The sequence below is a fragment of the Amblyomma americanum genome, chromosome 11, assembly GCF_052857255.1.
Source record: "Amblyomma americanum isolate KBUSLIRL-KWMA chromosome 11, ASM5285725v1, whole genome shotgun sequence".
Taxonomy (NCBI): Eukaryota; Metazoa; Arthropoda; class Arachnida; order Ixodida; family Ixodidae; genus Amblyomma; species Amblyomma americanum.
In genome coordinates this window covers 127746496-127766495 of record NC_135507.1, presented here as the reverse complement: position 1 = coordinate 127766495, position 20000 = coordinate 127746496, and the positions used below count along the sequence as shown (strand labels likewise).

General features: G+C 53.6%; 2 non-coding genes and 1 pseudogene across 2 annotated transcripts; all 3 read left to right on the top strand.

Annotated features, from left to right (window-relative positions):
• The first annotated feature begins 7063 nt into the window (after positions 1-7063).
• Positions 7064-8877, top strand: LOC144111581 (small subunit ribosomal RNA). Its single transcript, XR_013310108.1, has one exon. It is a non-coding gene; the product is annotated as a small subunit ribosomal RNA (ribosomal RNA).
• Positions 8878-10438: 1561 nt separating this feature from the next.
• LOC144111677 (5.8S ribosomal RNA) lies at positions 10439-10591 on the top strand. Its single transcript, XR_013310135.1, has one exon. It is a non-coding gene; the product is annotated as a 5.8S ribosomal RNA (ribosomal RNA).
• Positions 10592-11580: 989 nt separating this feature from the next.
• Positions 11581-20000, top strand: part of LOC144111612 (large subunit ribosomal RNA) — an 11149-nt pseudogene continuing 2729 nt past the window's right edge.

Sequence of the window (20000 nt, the reverse complement as noted above, 5' to 3'; positions counted from 1 at the left end):
GAAACCAATTGTAATTATGGCCGATTTTACCATAACATGTGTTGGAACAATCAGCGGCAACAAGTGACTTTCTCGACATCATTTCATTACATGGTTTCTCTAACATTGTTAATGCGTCTACACGTGCTACTTGGGGTCGGGTGAGACCCTAATTGATTCATGCTTGACTAATTGCGACGAACAGGACCCAGGTGTCTTGCTAAGTGATTTTAGTGACCACCTCTTGCTTTATTCCAAGATGGCGTGCACAAATCACTACACCTCGGTTCAGCCTGTAACACAGGAAAAAAAAAATGAACACATGGTCTCCAATGTGTACTGTCTTTGCGAAATTGACCCTAATGTAGTCGCAAAAAATAATAGAGCTGCGCTTTTACTGTAGCAATGTTAACCAAGGGCAAAAAAGCGCCAAAAACTTGCGAAAAACTTCTGCTTTAGTAAAGCGCATAAGAGGCCTAAATCACCTGTTTGGCATATTTAAAAAAAAATAATAAACGAGAGAGCTGTCAATTCTAGAACAGCATAAATAAGATAGGAATAAATTAGGTTCGGACAAATATAAATCTCGAATTCATCACTGCAGTGGAAGGTTCTAACGAATTCACTGCGATCCGCAAAACACCTGGCGTACTGTAGAGGAAACTCTACAAAATACCGCAAACAGAAATCCCGGTTGACGATATCTAAACAGGGGCGGGGGGTACTAAGAGGCGAAGCTCTCGCCAATGTAACGAACAAACACTTTTCAACATTTGGAGAGTTTGATGTCGCTTACCAACGGACATTTTGGCGCCAGCTTTATTTCAGTGCAGTTCATTCCAGGTTTCGCTATTGTTCGCTTATCTGGGGAGTCACTGGGAAATGCAATCTTGAAATGCCCTTTTTATTGCAAAAGAGATCTATTCGCTTTGTTGAAAATTTCTCAAGATATGACTCCACATATTCCTACTTCAGCGAGTACTACCTATACAAACGTTACACTGCCAGCGACAGTGTCGGGCGGCATTCCTGGAACTCGTAGCCAATCGACAACAATGTTTTTTGTTTTTTTTTCCAAATTCACCAATGATATGGGTTTAGACGCACAAATATACAGAAACCAAGAAACAGAACCAACTCTGCTACGCAGCATTTGAACTGGAACCCATCCCGATTTAATTCATCTTTCCCTGTCTGCTTTTCGTAAGCGAGCGAAAAGTCACTTCCTGGGAAATGCACTATAGTTTTTTTATTTTATTTTTCCTACTTATATCTTTAGCACATTTGTTTTAATTTTCTTGGTAGGTACACAGTTAGTTTCTACACATATGTTGCATCTGTGTCGGCTCTTGTAATGCTCTGTTCTGATTCTAGAAAAAACAGCGCACACAGGACAGGGACCAAGGGAAGAACCGACGACACGAGCGCTGACTTACAACTGGTTTTATTAAGCGGAAAGTGAACACTATATATAGGAAGGAAGTAGCAGATACAATCAGAGGCAGTCAACGTCAAAGCGGTGTAAATGGCCGATAAAATCGATAAAACCGTTAAGGGGTGAAGATAAAACAAGATAAAACTCAACAGATGACAAGCCATGGTGTAAAGAACCATAAAAACGCTAAGACACGTGAATAACACGTACAGTGCCTTGAATAACAAAAAACCGAATACAATCAACAGGTGGAAGGCATGTGAAGGTGACAAGGATTTAAGCAGTGTGAACAAAATTTAACAACTGACATGCGCTTGAAACGGATAACCAGGCACATAACTCACACATTCATCCGTTTTCTTTTTTTTCTTTTCTTGAGAGGTACGCCACTTCTTTTTCTGATAAAACTACAGATGGCGCACTGACGCAGTTGTATTTATTGGATTTTATGTTGAAGGCTTCCCTAGTTATTTGATCCGGGTGGCTTTCTATGATTTTGCAGTTTTCAAATTCAGGATGACAAGCACTGCAAATTCCTATGCGGGCTGCTATATGTCCTTTCACCCCCTTTTCCACATCTTTATTACGTTCCCGCAATCGGTCATTACTACATCTGCCCGTCTGACCAATATATTTGTCTCCGCAAGGTAAAGGTATTGAATGAATTACTTCCTTCTGACACGGTACGAATTGTTTACGATGTTTTTTGCTGCATGTTCTTGCTGTCTTGGAAGGAGGGTTAACGCGGTTGCAGATATTTGCAAGCTTTTCCGGAGCTGAAAACACCACCTTCACCTTTGCTTTATTCATGACTTCTTTAAGATTATGGGACAGAGCGTGGAGATAAGGGATCACTGCGACTTTTTGTTTCTTTTTTTCTTTGTCTCTACCTCCTTCATTTATCCTTTCTTTTCCTTTCACCCGCTTTTGAAGCTTCTGGGCGACGGAGATGAACAGGTGATTGGGATAGCCTGCCCCTAATAACCTATTTGCGTTGTGTGTCAAAGCTGGAAAGCATGCTGTGAGGACATGACCTTTTGAGCGCGTTAGACATGCAAAGACTCGCGATTGCTCTCTTCACTAATTTCGAATGTGCTGAATGGTAATGAATCACCGGTTTCTTATTACGTGGTTCATAGTTCCAACTAATGTGATGGACCTGGAACTGCAGCTTGATGTCAAGAAATCTGATAGTGCTGTCTCCTGGCACCTCGTGAGTTACGATTACAGGGAACATGGTCGAAGTGAAAGTATGCAAAATATTCTGAAGGTCTGAGTGGAACGCCTGCCTGTGGCTATTTATGACCACGAGATAATCATCGACATACCGAAACGTCCTTATAACAGATGAGCTGGGAAGGATGGAAGCCAAGGTCCTGTCTGTAGACGCCAGAAAAATGTCATTGAGAATGGGTGCGAAACATGATCCTATGGGTATTCCAGATTTTTGCAGGTAAATGTGCTCGTTCCATGCACAGTAGGTTGAGGACAGGTACCTTGAAAGTAACTCGAGAAAGCCTTGTACAGACATTTGCAGTGCTTGTCATCCTGAATTTGAAAACTGTAAAATCATATGAAGCCACTCGGATCAAATAAGTAGGGAAGCCTTCAACATAAAATCCAATAAATACAACTGCGTCAGTGCGCCATGTGTAGTTTTATCAGAAAAAGAAGTGGCGTACCTCTCAAGAAAAGAAAAAAGAAAACGGATGAATGTGTGAGTTATGTGCCTGGTTATCCGTTTCAAGCGCATGTCAGTTGTTAAATTTTGTTCACACTGCTTTTGTTCACACCTTCAGATGCCTTCCACTTGTTGATTGTATTCGGTTTTTTGTTATTCATGGCATTGTACGTGTTACTCACGTGTCTTAGCGTTCTTTACACCATGGCTTGTCATCTGTTGAGTTTTATCTTGTTTTATCATCACCCCTTACGGTTTTATCGATTTTATCGGCCATTTACACCTCTTTGACGTTGACTGCCTCTGATTGTACCTGCTACTTCCTTCCTAAATATAGTGTTCACTTTCCGCTTAAGAAAATAAGTTGAAAGTCAGCGCTCGTGTCGTCGGTTCTTCCCTTGGTCCCTGTCCTGTGTGCGCTGTTTTTTTCTAGAATGACTACCTACCAACTCGCCCAGTCTTCCACATTGGTCTGTTCTGATATTTTTTTTTTTTCTAGGCACGCATTCAGTTTCTATAGTTATGTTTGATTTGTCTTCTCTTGCACTGTCCTTTTCTGCGATTTTTTAGACGCGTTTTCTGAGTAATAAGAATGGAATGAACGTTTATACTTGAAAGTTGTGCTCTACAATTATTGTGGTCATTATAACGTGTATCTGTGTGTGTATATAAGTGCTCCTTGCTGTTGCGTTCGAGTGGTGCATAGGGCCCAGTCAGGCGGATTGATTTTCGCCGTTCGTCTGCCCTCTGCACCAAGGCACTGTGTTGTCGGACTTTCGTGAATAAAAAAAAGAAAATTAAAAAAAATACGCGTTGCCCCCTACACTACTCCAGCATCCGGAGACTTGGTGTGTTTCTCGCAAGCGAACTAATTGTGGTCAACAAATGGTAAGCTACAGGTTGCCGAAGTCACTAAATGACATTACTCGATGTGACATCGACGTGCTCACATGTTTTTGTTTTGTTTTTTGAGAAACCTGCCTGAGATATTTTTGTGCGCCTCTATGTCTTTCTGTAATAAGCGGTGTACGGCGTTTTCTTTTTCTTTTACTGTTGCAATTGTATCTTTTTGGGTTTCTTGTTTTGAATTTGTTTTAACCCTGGTTCATTTATAAGCCTTCACTTCCGCCCTGCTGCAGCCTCTGTAACGGCACTGTGGTCGGTCAAGCTGACCCTGAGAAGCTTTATCCCCTTGTATCTCTCACAACAATTGTATCTCCTTGTTTGTGGAAATAAATTCAAACTCAAACTCGTCCGCCTGCTTCTTCACTAGCCGAAGATAGAGGCGTTCAGGCGGTCTCGCCTGGGGCGGACGCGATAGAGTTTTCAAGTTTTTGCCGCTCTCCCGCAAATCGGAGGCGCACGACTTTTCCATCGCAGGATAGGTCTCGGAGCGGCAAATCGTTTGGTGCCACATTCGCCTCTCTCTTCTTGCCCCATCGAAAGATACAAGCGATAAGCGCTCGCCCCTGCACAAAGGACTCCTCGCCCCGGTAACGTTTGAGAATTTTTTGCGGCCGTACCAGGCATTGGAGGCGTGCGAATTTTGCATCGGCGTATTGGGCTGGAAAGCGCGAAGCTTTTGCCACCCTCTTCGCCTCTGTGCTTTTTATCTATCCCAAGATACGGGCGTTTAGGCTGTCTGGCTCGGGCAGGGTCCAACGACATTTACAAACTTCGCGCTAGTCCCGTTAAGTCGGGCCGTACAATTTTTACATCAGCGTATAGCCCTCTAAAAGACGAAGAATTTGATACCTTTTGCGCTACTCTAGTGCGTCGCCCGGCGGAGTTATAGCAGTTCAAGAGAGGCCGCCCCGGCCGACCCGCGGAGGTCTGGGTACTTATCGCTGCATATATAAGGGGGGCATACCGCCGCGGCAGACGCGGAGGCGTAGAGTGCGCGCATCGTCGGCGAAGTCCGAAACGCGCCTCTCGCCGCCCCGGAGGCGCATTTGTGCTTTTGGCGACCTCGGCCCATGGCATTTGCACGAGTTCGCGCACGATTTGTGCGACACTTGATCCGAAAGCGCCTCGAGTACGGCGTTTAGCGCGGCGGCAAAGTCCACGAGTACGGCTCGTGTGGTGCGCCGCGATGCCGGCCGCGCTGCCGCGCCCGCGATTTGGCCAGGTCCCGCGGCGGAACCGCGGTACCGACAGAGGGGCCGATAGCGCCACGGCAAAGTCCACGAGTTCGGCTCGCGCGGGGCGCCGCGAAACGCGCGCGCCGCGATGCCGCTCGATGGGCGCGCACGATTTGCGCCAAATTTACGGCGAGATCGGCACGAGTACGGCCACTTACCAACCCACGGAGGTCTGGGTACATACCGCCGCGGCAGACGCGGAGGCGTAGAGTGCGCGCTTCGTCGGCGAAGTCCGAAACGCGGCTCTCGACGCCCCGGAGGCGCATTTGTGCATTTGGTGACCTCGGCCCATGGCATTTGCACGATTTGTGCTACACTTGATCCGAAAGCGCCACGAGTACGGCTCGTGTGGTGCGCCGCGATGCCGGCCTGCGCTGCCGCGCCCGCGATTTGGCCAGGTCCCGCGGCGGAACCGCGGTACCGACAGAGGGGCCGATAGCGCCACGGCAAAGTCCACGAGTTCGGTTCGCGCGGGGCGCCGCGAAACGCGCGCGCCCCGATGCCGCCGATGGGTGCCGCACGATTTGCGCGGCTCTTGCGGCGAAGGCGCCTCGAGCACGGCGCCAAGCGCCACGGCAAAGTCCACGAGTTCGGCTCTCGCGGGGCGCCGCGAAACGCGCGCGCCGCGATGCCGCCCGATGGGCGCGCACGATTTGCGCCAAATTTACGGCGAGATCGGCACGAGTACGGCCACTTACCAACCCACGGAGGTCTGGGTACATACCGCCGCGGCAGACGCGGAGGCGTAGAGTGCGCGCTTCGTCGGCGAAGTCCGAAACGCGGCTCTCGACGCCCCGGAGGCGCATTTGTGCATTTGGTGACCTCGGCCCATGGCATTTGCACGATTTGTGCTACACTTGATCCGAAAGCGCCACGAGTACGGCTCGTGTGGTGCGCCGCGATGCCGGCCTGCGCTGCCGCGCCCGCGATTTGGCCAGGTCCCGCGGCGGAACCGCGGTACCGACAGAGGGGCCGATAGCGCCACGGCAAAGTCCACGAGTTCGGTTCGCGCGGGGCGCCGCGAAACGCGCGCGCCCCGATGCCGCCGATGGGTGCCGCACGATTTGCGCGGCTCTTGCGGCGAAGGCGCCTCGAGCACGGCGCCAAGCGCCACGGCAAAGTTTACGAGTTCGGCTCGCGCGGGGCGCCGCGAAACGCGCGCGCCGCGATGCCGCCCGATGGGCGCGCACGATTTGCGCCAAATTTACGGCGAGATCGGCACGAGTACGGCCACTTACCAACCCACGGAGGTCTGGGTACTTATCGCTGCTACTATATGGGGGTCCTTGTGGCACTGTCGGTGGCGTGCGCCCGAGCGCGCGCGCGCCGTACGGGTCTTGATATGCGGCCTCGTGCCCAGCGTGTCCCCGTCCCGTGGACCCCACGGCATTCGTCTGCAGCCTCATCCGCGTCTGCGATAGGGGCTGGTTGTCGGACGACGCTGTTCCCACGTGTTACGAAGTGTGTTCCGTGCTACCCAGACTCGATTCCGTGCGCCTGCGCCGAAGACGCGGGCGTGTCCCGTCGTCTGGCGGCTAGGCCGTCTCGGCTACGCAGCAAGCGCCGTCCAGAGCCTGAACGCCGCGGCCCTAGCGGCCGCGTGCGCACTGGTGGGCGCGTTACAAATGCTTTGCCTAAGGGCGCGTGCTCTCTTGCCGCGCGGTGATAACCGGGCCTTCGGGTCGGATGCCGCAGCGAGCTCGAACGATGCACGGGCAGCGAGAGCTGCCGCGAAAAAGATGCGCGTCGCGCGCAGAGGGGTGAGAGGGGCCCCGATCGGCCGCGACAGGGCTCCCTTGAGGAGCGACAAGGGTTTGCCTATGCATCTATCTGGTTGATCCTGCCAGTAATCATATGCTTGTCTCAAAGATTAAGCCATGCATGTCTATGTACATGCCGAAATAAGGCGAAACCGCGAATGGCTCATTAAATCAGTTATGGTTCCTTAGATCGTTTCTTTCTACTTGGACAACTGTGGCAATTCTAGAGCTAATACATGCATTGAGCCTGAAGGCCTTTGGCTGACGGGCGCTTTTATTAGACCAAGACCCATCGGGTTCTGCCCGTACTCTGTGGTGACTCTGGATAACTTTGTGCTGATCGCATGGCCATGAGCCGGCGACGTTTCTTTCAAGTGTCTGCCTTATCAACTTTCGATGGTAGGTTACTTGCCTACCATGGTTGTTACGGGTAACGGAGAATCAGGGTTCGATTCCGGAGAGGGAGCCTGAGAAACGGCTACCACATCCAAGGAAGGCAGCAGGCGTGCAAATTACCCACTCCCGGCACGGGGAGGTAGTGACGAAAAATAACAATACGGGACTCTTTTGAGGCCCCGTAATTGAAATGAGTACACTCTAAATCCTTTAACGAGGATCAATTGGAGGGCAAGTCTGGTGCCAGCAGCCGCGGTAATTCCAGCTCCAATAGCGTATACTAAAGCTGCTGCGGTTAAAAAGCTCGTAGTTGGATCTCAGTTCCAGACGAGTAGTGCATCTACGCGATGCGACGGCTCGGACTGAACATCATGCCGGTCCTCTCTTGGTGCCCTTCATTGGTGCGTCTCGAGGAGGCCTGCGCTTTTACTTTGAAAAAATTAGAGTGCTCAACGCAGGCGAGTCGCCTGAATAAACTTGCATGAAATAATAGAACAAGACCCCGTTTCTGTTCTGTTGGTTTTTGGAATACGGGGTAATGATTAAGAGGGACAGACGGGGGCATTCGTATTGCGGCTCTAGAGGTGAAATTCTTGGACCGTCGCAAGACGAACTACTGCGAAAGCATTTGCCAAGAATGTTTTCTTTGATCAAGAACGAAAGTCAGAGGTTCGAAAGCGATCAGATACCGCCCTAGTTCTGACCATAAACGATGCCAACCAGCGATCCGCCTGAGTTACTCAAATGACTCGGCGGGCAGCTTCCGGAAACCAAAGTATTTGGGTTCCGGGGGAAGTATGGTTGCAAAGCTGAAACTTAAAGGAATTGACGGAAGGGCACCACCAGTGGTGGAGCCTGCGGCTTAATTTGACTCAACACGGGAAAACTTACCCGGCCCGGACACTGGGAGGATTGACAGATTGAGAGCTCTTTCTTGATTCGGTGGATGGTGGTGCATGGCCGTTCTTAGTTGGTGGAGCGATTTGTCTGGTTAATTCCGATAACGAACGATACTCTAGCCTATTAAATAGGTGCGGGGTTCCCAGCACCTTACAACCTTCTTAGAGGGACAAGCGGCTCCTAGCCGCACGAAACAGAGCAATAACAGGTGTGTGATGCCCTTAGATGTCCGGGGCCGCACGCGCGCTACACTGAAGGAAGCAGCGTGTCTTTATCCCTGTCTGAAAAGACTGGGTAACCCGTGGAACTTCCTTCGTGATTGGGATAGGGGCTTGCAATTGTTCCCCTTGAACGAGGAATTCCCAGTAAGCGCGAGTCATAAGCTCGCGTTGATTACGTCCCTGCCCTTTGTACACACCGCCCGTCGCTACTACCGATTGAATGATTTAGTGAGGTCTTCGGACCGATGTCCGGCGCGGCCTTTCGGTTGCGCCGGTCTGTTGGAAAGATGACCAAACTTGATCATTTAGAGGAAGTAAAAGTCGTAACAAGGTTTCCGTAGGTGAACCTGCGGAAGGATCATTACCGGATTGTGCTTGTCACACCCGGCGCCGCCCCCGCTTATAAGCGGGGGAAGGCCTCAACCGCGGAGTTGCGAGATTCTGATGCCGCATCTCTGCAAAAATTGTTACGCCCAGCGGAGGTCCGTCACCAAGGGAATGTCGGACGGACTGCTTCCGTGGGTTCGAACGGCGTAACGCACCAATCTGGTGGGCTTTCGGTCTTCGACACTCTTTGTCGGAGAGACTCGAACGCAGCCGTTAGGCTGGCCGAAGGAAAAGGCCGGCCCGCTGCCAAGGGAACGGCGGCGGCTGCTGCGAAGTACGAAAGGAACCGCAGCTCGCTGGCTCTCGTTAGAGTTGCGACCGAGTCGGTAGGCCGGCCGAGGGAAAGGCCGGCCCGCCGCCAAGGGAACGGCGGCGGCTGCTGCGGAGTACGAGAGGAAACGCTGCTCGCTAACTCATGAGAGTCGCGACGGAGTCGGTAGGCTGGCCGAGGGAAAGGCTTGCCCGCCGCCAAGGGAACGGCGGCGGCTGCTGCGGAGTACGAGAGGAAACGCGGCTCGCCGGCTCCGGAAAAGCAACTCTTCGCAACAACGCGCGCGCGGCGGGACGCGTGCGGCCCAGTACTTATAAGGAACGGCCGCCGCAAGAGGTCTCGCAGTGCGGGCGCGATGTCTGAAGCCGTGCCGGCGGGGCGAAAGGAGGCACCGGGAAAAAAAGGGACGAGGGGTTGTAATCCCGCATTTTGAACGCACCTGCGGCAGCGGGGTTCTCCTGCTGCTTCGTCCTTCCCAGCCTTCGAGTAGTCTGCCGGTGCGATACCGAAACGCCGTCCATGGCACTGTGGCCGGTGGACTCCTGTTGCGGGAGTTATCTGACGAACGCCCGTCTGGCGGCTGTCCAAGTACGCGCTGCGTAGCCACGGCTAGGCGGTGCCTGTCTCTTAAGCGAAGCAATGATGTGGCGAAATGGTCGGATAGGGCGCAGCACGAGGGCGCACCCTTGGGGCGGCGGACTCGAGGGGCATTTCTGAGCGAAAGATGACCCCTTCCCCAAAGAGGGCGCAGCGGTGGGCGGCAGAGAACCGTCCACACAGAGCTACCGCTGCTTGGGAGTCCGCGGGTGACGTCGCTGCGAACACAACGGCAGAACAAACGTGCTCGGGGAACGGCGCAAAAGCTCTGTGTTATTGCCCAATTGATGACGAAGTTACCGGTGTGCTTCCTGGTGAACCGATGGTCGTCGGACCCGTGGGACCGCTTAAAGAAAACGGGCTGAACAGCAAACCGTGAACAGCAAAAAAAAACGGCACCAGCGAAGACCGGAACTTGAGAGCGCCGTTGCACGTCTGCCTTAGGGTTGCCAAATGCCTCGTCGTCTCTAGCGACGCGCAAGCCATTGTCGCACACAAGCTTCGAAGAGACCTTGCTCGCCTCGGCTTTGAGGCACCGCGCAAGCATGCCGAACGGACGGCTGCTGGAACGTGGAATTGTCGGACGAAACTGCAGTCGGGGAGGCCAGGGGAGGAGCCCGGTGCCTAAAACCCTGGTTGTACTGTACGGAATTGAACAAACCAAATGCACGACTCTAAGCGGTGGATCACTCGGTTCTCGAGTCGATGAAGAACGCAGCCAGCTGCGAGACTTGGTGTGAATTGCAGGACACACTGAGCACTGATTCTTCGAACGCACATTGCGCCCTTGGGTCTTCCCTTGGGTTCGTCTGTCTGAGGGTCGGATCATATATCAAGAGAGACGCCGGCGCCCGGGGATGGCGCGGCCGGCGACTCGTTTTGACCGTGTCGGCAAAGAGGACGGCTCTGTACGAAACGCCGAAGATCCCTCGAAAGACTTTGCGAAAGAGGAGAGTGGGTCGAACCCTTCAGCCGCGCTCCAAGCGGCCGAGTCGGGTCGCCCTGCGCAGACGACGTAACGCGGGACGGCGGCTGCTAGCCGTAGAGCGTCTGGCCTCCGAAGGCGACCGCCGCAGGAAGGGATTACCTGCAGGGAAAGCGCGGTCCCAACGGGAGACGAGGCCGTGTGGACGGGCGGCAAAGCGTTGCCCGCTGGCCCGCGTACGTGTAGCCGAACTGCTGCGAGAAACGCAGAGACGGGAGCGCCCTGTCCGGGCACTCCCGCGCGAGAAGAAGGGAGATCTCGCGCGGGGTGCGGGGAGGCGACAGGCGCGCGAAAGCGTTTCGTGCGCGGCAGTTTCGGGCGAAGCGCAGAGGCGCGCCGTGGCGCGGTGACGAAGGGGTCCCCCCGGACCCGATGCAAAGGGACCGCCTCCTCGAACGGGCGCAAAGTCGAGTAAGGGTCGAACGGACGCGATCTCGTTGCGAGCGCAGTCCGCCGTCGGTCTAAGTTCTTCGCAGTCTCTGCCCCGAGAAAAACTGGGCCACTCCAGTTGGGGCGGGGGCGACGCAAAACTTGACGATGCCCCTACGCCAGGCCGAGGTCGCTCTCTCGAGGGAAAGAGAGGTGCGGCAGGGAAAAATTCGGCCGCGGCGGTCGGGGGCTCGAAACTCTCTGCGTTATCCGCGCAAACCGCATGCGCGCGGTCCCGAGCGCCGGCCAGCGGCGCCTTCCAGTCTCGCTCGCAGTCGCCGAGGGTGCTGCCGACTGTGAGCGGGGAATGGGCGGAAGGCGTCGGCCGGACGATTGGGGAAGGACGCGCGCGCGCGCTGGACCGCGCCGGAATCGAACGCGAGAGCGCACATCTGTGTCGACCTCAGATCAGGCGAGACAACCCGCTGAATTTAAGCATATCACTAAGCGGAGGAAAAGAAACCAACAGGGATTCCCTGAGTAGCTGCGAGCGAAACGGGACCTAGCCCCGCACCGAATCCCCCGTCCTTGCAGGCGGTCGGGAAATGTGGTCTATGGGAGGCAACGTTCCCGGGAGTTTGCGACGGTGCAAGTCCCCCTGACAGGGGCTTGTCCCAGAGTGGGTGCCAGGCCCGTCTCCGCCGTTGCGCGCCCGGGACGAAGCCTCTCGCGAGTCGGGTTGCTTGAGAGTGCAGCCCTAAGTGGGTGGTAAACTCCATCAAAGGCTAAATACGACCGAGAGACCGATAGTCAACAAGTACCGTGAGAGAAAGTTGAAAAGAACTTTGAAGAGAGAGTTCAAGAGTACGTGAAACCGCTTAGAGTAAAACGGGTGGGCCCTCGAAGCTCGAAAGCGGTGGGATTCAGTCTCCGGACGACTGCCGAGCTGGCGGCGTCGGGTAAACGGCTCCTCTCGGGGGGCTGTTCCGGCTGCCAGTGCGCGGACGCGGTCTCCGGGGTGCGCACTTTCCACCGCCGGTAGAACGCCGCGACGGACGCGGGTCAATGGGAAAAGTACGACTTTGAGTCCGGCTCTGGAGGTGCCCTGCTCGTCCCCTCGGGGACAGTTCGCGGGAGTTATACCTTGCCGTGCACGAAGAGTTCGTCACCCCGTCCAGGCCCCATGGGCTTCTCCCGGCTGTCGGGAGGCCCGAACGATGACGCCCTCTGGAATCGGAGCGGAGGACCCGCTGGGCAAGCTTGTCGCCTCTCGTTGTCCGGGTTGGTCCCGTGGCGGCGGGCTGGCGGCGAGAAGCCGGGCGAGCGGGGAGTTCTCCCGCGGAGGCGCTATCGTGGTTTGCGGCGAGTAGGTCGGTAACCCACCCGACCCGTCTTGAAACACCGACCAAGGAGTCTAACATGTGCGCGAGTCAATGGGTCTCTCGAAACCCAATGGCGCAATGAAACGTGAAGGCCCTTCGCGGGCCGCGTTGCGATCCCGGACCGCACAGGGGTTCGGGCGCAGCAACGGCCCGTCCCAGGCGATCACTTGTCGCCGGGGCGGAGCGAGAGCGCACACGTTGGCACCCGAAAGATGGTGAACTATGCCCGGGCAGGACGAGGCCAGAGGAAACTCTGGTGGAGGTCCGAAGCGATTCTGACGTGCAAATCGATCGTCCGATCCGGGTATAGGGGCGAAAGACCAATCGAACCATCTAGTAGCTGGTTCCCTCCGAAGTTTCCCTCAGGATAGCTGGCGCTCGATGGGAGAGCAGTCACACCTGGTAAAGCGAAAGATTAGAGGCATTGGGGTCGAAACGTCCTCAACCTATTCTCAAACTTTCAATGGGTGTACGGGAGGCCTTCTGGGTTGAGGCCTCCCGCTGCGATGAGAGTGCCAAGTGGGCCACTTTTGGTAAGCAGAACTGGCGCTGTGGGATGAACCAAACGCCGGGGTAAGGCGCCCGAGTCGGGACGCTCATGAGAAAACATGAAGGGTGTTGGTTGCTTAAGACAGCAGGACGGTGGCCATGGAAGTCGGAATCCGCTAAGGAGTGTGTAACAACTCACCTGCCGAAGCAACTAGCCCCGCAAATGGATGGCGCTCTAGCGTCGCGCCTATCCCCGGCCGTCGCTGGCAGAGTAGCACGAACAGTGGGGGTGCTAAGCCGCGACGAGTAGGAGGGCCGCAGCGGTGGGCGTTGAAGGTGTCGGGCGCGAGCCCGCCTGGAGCCGCCGCTGGTGCAGATCTTGGTGGTAGTAGCAAATACTCAAGTGAGAACCTTGAGGACTGAAGTGGAGAAGGGTTCCATGTGAACAGCAGTTGAACATGGGTCAGTCGGTCCTTAGGGAAAGGAGAAATCCTTTCAGAAGCGGGCGCGTTTGTGCAGCTCTGTCTGTCGAATCGGAGACGCCCCGCTGCAACCGAAAGGGAATCGGGTTAACAGTCCCGAACCCGGCTACGGAGATCGGTCCTTCGGGGCCCAGTGCGGCAACGCAAACCAGCTCGGAGACGCCGATGGGAGCCCCGGGAAGAGTTTTCTTTTCTCTGTAAGGAGATCGAGTCCCTGGAATGGGTTCACCCCGAGATAGGGACGATGGCTCCGTAGAGCAGTGCGGCTCTTGCGCTGTCCGGTGCGCTCCTGTCGGCCCTTGAAAATCCGAGTGAGGGAGTGTGATTTTCGTGCCGGACCGTACCCATATCCGCAGCAGGTCTCCAAGGTGAACAGCCTCTAGTCTCTAGACCAATGTAGGTAAGGGAAGTCGGCAAAACGGATCCGTAACCTTGGGAAAAGGATTGGCTCTGAGGGCTGAGCCGGTCGGGCTGGGGTCCAGAAGCAGGAATGGCACTGCACCGGGACTGGGCGAGGCTCGCCGCCGTCAAAAGCGGTGCGGCCGAGCCCGGACCAGCGTCGGGACCTTCCTGTGGAAAGCCACAGCTGTGCTTGTTCCGGGGGCTTCGTGCCCGAGGTTCTTGCTTCGGCCGGCAGAAAACAGCCAACTCAGAACTGGCACGGACCGGGGGAATCCGACTGTCTAATTAAAACAAAGCATTGCGAGGGCCAGCATTGGTGCTGACGCAATGTGATTTCTGCTAAGTGCTCTGAATGTCAACGTAAAGAAATTCAAAAAAGCGCAGGTAAACGGCGGGAGTAACTATGACTCTCTGCAGTGTCCCACAGGAGCGTTGTGGTGTTCTTCATTACTGACATCATTGATCTCATCCATTAGTTGCCATTCGCTATTAATATTCATAGTGCTGGTGACCACCAAGTGGTACATCACCGATCGAGTGTTGTCAGTAGTAGTTTCTCTAGCTATTGCCAGAAAATAGTCCTTTTCACTGCCAAGGTTCCCTTTTTTTAGGGTTAGGGTTAGTGGTTAGCGTTAGGGTTAATGGTTTTGTGGTCATTGGGCTATTGCGAGTCAATAGTCCTATTCACCACTGTTCTCATTAGTACCATCACAAGGTTGTCATTGACATTCATTGTCACTAATTGGACATTGGTGCTGGTGGCCACGAAGTGGTCTGGTAGCCCCCCCCCCCTTTTTTTTAAGTTTTCCAGTCATCAGTAGGGTTAGTAGTCAGTAGGGTTAGTAGGGTCATTGCAAGGTCATGGCGACCTACGTACGTGATTTTATCATTGGTAAAAGAACTGGGTCTAAGGATACGGCCCATGTTTGTCACATTTGCAACACAAGGGTCACGTCACGGGCGAAATTAGAGACCCACTACGCCGCCCATGACATTCAGCTTTTGTGGCGTTGCGTCTTCTGTGAGAAAGAGTGGAAAAATTCACAACAGGCCTCCTCACATTGTTCTAAATGCCCTGCGAGGAATAAACCCAAACGTTCTCAACAGGTGGGCACTGGTGCCGATTCCGACCAATTGAGTCATAGTACTGCTGTGGTGGCTTCCGCTTCTGCTGCCTCTACACCACTGTTCCAACCTGATTTGGATCAGCCAACATACTCTCCCAGTAGTGCGGCAGTCAACTTAGGGCCTACGCCTAGTTCTGCCCCAGATGTAATGCCCACAGATGCCCTCACTCATATTGCATCTAGCGACGTTAGTCATATTTCATCAACATTCACAAGTGCTCCTGTACAGGTTGACGCTCATGCGAGTCAGCCTGCTCTCGCAACCCATGGTTCCGAAGTTCAGATTGAGTCTGCCTTCAGCCAAGGCCTGTTTACCCCAATAAGCCAAGTGTACCTTGAACAGCATGATTGCCCGCCAACTGCATCACATAATCCAAACGAGTCCAGCAGTGGACCTGGCCGTAGCCAATATGTGGCAACAACACGAGGACGCTGGTCAGACCAAGAATTGCGGGAGTTGGCCCGGCTGGAGGTTTTATACCGCGATACCCACCCGTTGTTACCGACTCTCTCTCAGAAGTTTCAAACCAGAACGGAAGATGCTATCGACCACATTCGTCGATCTAGCAAGTACAAATCCATATTACAAGAATTGCTAAATTCTCTAGACCAAAGGTGTTTGCAAGTTCAGCCAAGTGCATCGCCTGATACCGGACCTGTGGGGCCCAGTTATTCGCATTGCCGTTGGACGTCTTCGGACCTGGCCGCATTGGCGAATGCAGAAGTTGCTTTAGGGCCAACGAAAACCATAAACGCAGACCTCCATCGAGTCTTTAAGACTCGAACAGTGCAGGCAATTGCTAATGCACGTCACACAGAGGCTTACAGAGCAGCCCTACATCTCGCCACCCAGGTTACCACACAACCCCCGGTTCTAACACCCTTCTGGAACGCTTCAATGCAGGTTCCCCTACAGTTGGACTTTAACAATACACTCGAGGCTCTGCAATCCGTTGGTCTCGATAATGCGCCCTTGGCGTCAGCACTATGTACAGGTCCTGTGGGAATGACTGACATCAACCTGATTTTGGATTTTTTTAAGGTATGTCGTCGTCCCCCCAAAAGTAAGACTTTGAATACTCAGCAAGCTGAGGCTCCTGTTGCCTCACCCAACAGAAAGCAACGTCGCGCCGCAAGATACCGCGAACATCAGCGGCTGTATAAGTTAGGCCCCTCTGTTCTAGGGGACGCTTTGTTGTTGGAGGGACGCCCTCCTAGCTGCACCCTCACAAAACTCCACGAAGAGTTCGACCCTATCTTTGGTAACGAGTCGGCTCCCGTGCAAGTTGGAATTTAGTCGGAAATAGCGACTGATGTGAATGAAGACCTCTTTTCAGTTGAGGAGGTGGCCAAGGCGCTACGGCTCTTTGCTACTAAATCAGCGCCAGGCCCTGACGGGGTCTCGGTGACTGAGTTGAGGAAGGTGCCAGCCGAAGTGCTGGTACTAATTTTTAACAATTGGTATGCTTTTGGCGTGGTTCCGTACGACTTGAAGGTTTCGCGAACAGTCTTCATACCAAAATGTGCAAAACCAGCTGCGCCGGGCGATTACCGGCCAATTACCATATCGCCCGTTCTTTACAGAGTGTTCGCGAAAATGGTGCTGGCTAGGTTATCAGCAGGAAATAATTTCCATAAGTTTCAGGCCGGTTTCTCTGAGGACAAGTCTACGTCCTCAAATTTGCTCCTGCTGCAAGCCCTCATGCGAACAATGAAAAAGCTGCACCGTCCATTATTTGCTATTAGTCTGGACATACAAAAAGCCTTCGATTCTGTCTCACATCACGCCTTGTTCGCTGCCCTAGAAGGAAGAAAGGTTTCTACAAGGTTTATTTCTCTTATCCGGGACATGTATAGATTTGGGACCACCACTTTCTGGTCAGACGGAACGACTGACAATATAAGAGTTCCCCTCCGAAGAGGCATAAAGCAGGGGGATCCACTATCCCCATTTCTGTTTAACTGCGTTTTGGACCCTCTGCTTCAGCAGTTGAATTCTTCTGGACTTGGGGTGCACCTCCAGGGTGCATCATTGAGCGCCCTAGCATTTGCCGATGATATGATTTTGGTGTCTGACACATTTGAAGGGCTCCAAGCTATGATTCGGAAGACCGAGTCATACTTACAGAATGCAGGGCTGCACCTCAATCCATGCAAATCACAATACTTTGGTTGGCGGTATGACCATTGCGCCAAAGCTTGCAGGTATGAGTTGCCGCCTGTGTCCCTTGGCTGTGCACAGGTTCAACCTGTGGCTAAAGGTACACCCATAAAATACCTAGGACTGGGAATACACCTAGCAAAACTCCCTGAAGTGCAAACCACGAAAGCACGTTCCCTGTTGCACCTCATTAGCATTGCTAGCCTGAAACCCTTCCAGAAGCTTCACTGCTTCCGTCAACTGGTGATCCCAGCCTTTCTATACACTACATCTAATTCACTAAACGTCCGAAACGAGGCTGGACACCCCGACAAGTTACTAGGCGGTATAGTTAAAAAAGCCTTACATCTTCCTCACAGTTTTCCGAACACACACCTGTGGTTGCCATCCAGATGTGGCGGACTTGGGCTCCTGCAACTGCAGCGAGTGGCCCAAGCCGTTCAGCTGAAGGTACTAGGCCGCCTAATCCGCCTAGGAGATGACTTTGTAAATATCCTGTTCGAGCACGTCCTCCAAGCGTCTTTTAACCAAATTGCACAGCAGTTTGGCGTGCCCGACGGGATTACTTCCCACAAAGATTTGAACTCGGCCGTTAAGAAAGGGTCCGTTCGCTGGTGGGGGAGGCTGGAGGCGAAATATACCAACAAGGATCTGTTCGACTTTAAGGATCAGTTCTCTGCAAATTCTTGGCTTTCTTACAACTCTTCCCTGATGAAGAACGGTGACAAAATAAAAGCATTGCGGTTGAGAACAAACCTGTATCCAACCAGGACTCTGTCCAACAAACATTCAGAGAATCCTGATGACCGTCTTTGCCGGCGCTGCGGGCGCGCTCCTGAAACTACGTATCATATTCTGCAGGAGTGCAAGACCATTTCATTACCGCGGACCGAACGCCACAACTTCATCGCTAAGAATGTTGCAAGGATGATCCTCCAAAAAGACCCCACTGCTGTAGTCGAGACGGAGAAAACGTTCACAGCCCCAAGCGGCTCCAGACTACGCCCGGATATGATTGTCCGGAAGGATGGGGTGGTCCATGTCGTTGACTTTGCGGTCACCTGGGATACCAACGTTGGTATTCTTAAGAGTATGTGCGCCTACAAGGCGGCAAAATACGAACAGCTCCGCCCTCGGTTCCCAGGTGAAACGGTAAAGTTCTGGGGGATGGCCTTCGGAGCCCGATCAATGTTGTGCAGGGACACCGCCAGGGTTGGTGAGATTCTCGGTCTAACAAAGGCCGACCTTGGCTGGCTGTCCGCTAGAACACTAGTAGGGAGCATTATTATGCTTAGCCGCTTTGCGCGGCTGGTTACTTGAAGGCTTCAAACCCCAGACACCTCTTGCGACTTTTAGTGATTTTAGTGATTTTAGCATATTTTAGTGATTTTAGAGTTTTTAAGCCAGTAATCCCGGTTTGGACCCCTGCTTTTAATTTTGGGGCGATTACTGAGCCAGCTTTTAACGTTGCTTTTTTAGAGTTCTATAGTGGTTTATTGGTTTTAGTTGAATTTTAGTGTTTTAACACCAATTTGTCATGCGCTGCTGTTATTAATAGGCATTTTTCCCCCAAGGCCCTAACACTCTTTGTTAGTACAAGAATATATCTATCAGCGACCGCGGCGGTACACCTTGGTGACTTGCCGCGCCGTCAAGCGACTACGTTGCCGAGTACGGCGAGGCCTCACGCTTCTTCTGCTTGGCGACGGCAAGCCACGTTAATTGACACTGCCTTGGGGGATCACCTAACTCCGCTATGCGGGGAAATTCTAGTATCTAGCCAAATGCCTCGTCATCTAATTAGTGACGCGCATGAATGGATTAACGAGATTCCCACTGTCCCTATCTACTGGGGGGGAAATCCGACTGTGCGGCCTGCCCGTGGCCCCCCCTGCCACCGGATACGGGCCGGTGTAGTTTCGGCTACTAGGCTTTGTTCCGGTGCAACGCACAGCGGTGGGGATGGGCTGGCCGGGGCCCGTCCTCTGGGGATGCAAAACCCCATGGGAGTGGCAGCGACTCCCAAGCGACTGAGTGGGCCAGTCGCGCACGTGAGGTCCGATGCCTGTGCGGAGGCAGGCCTGGTTTCATTATCAGGTTGGACTCACGGAATTGGACTCAAAAACTGCTCGAAAATCAAAAAGCCTCTGCACGCGGGGGCGTGCGTGGCTACCGGCTGGCGCGTCGGTTTCTGGCCACGGAGAGGCCAGGTCCGCGCGGGGGTTTCCAGCAGAAGGGCTCCTAGGAAGCGCGGGGGACCTTAGTAGGATCGATGCAAAAACCGTCGATGTTGCGGAGTACCGGTAAAGTAGGCCCGGCTTATCTCACCCTCGGCCAGGTTCTTGGTTTGTGGCCCGGTCAGCCCGGCCCTGAACACTCCCTCCTCAGTAGGTGTGGAGCAAGCCAGGGGAGGAAATAAGTGCATGGTTGGTTGGTTGGAAGCACAGGTGGGTCCCCACGGAGGGGTGGGTCATGGTGCCGAGGGCTGCGTGCCGATAGGCTGACGACCCAAGTCTCTATTGGCCGGATCACACCACACATACTTCCGGAGTCTGAAAAGCCGCGAAAAACACTCGACGGTTAGTAGCTGGGAGCGTAATGCAAGTCCGAACCGGACCCCTGAAAGTCGTGGAGGAGCCCGAGGCAGCTGCCCCGGGTTAGGATTCCCTGTCTCCGAGTCGGAGCTATTGCGTCGTTGGGTGGTCGGGCATCCCGTGAGTGGAGCCGCACCATTGGAGAACATCGACGCCCTCCCTGTCCTGGCCAGACAGGAGTCGAGCGATGATAAAATGAGGGTCAACATCTCGCTGTCCCCATTCCCATCACATTACCCAT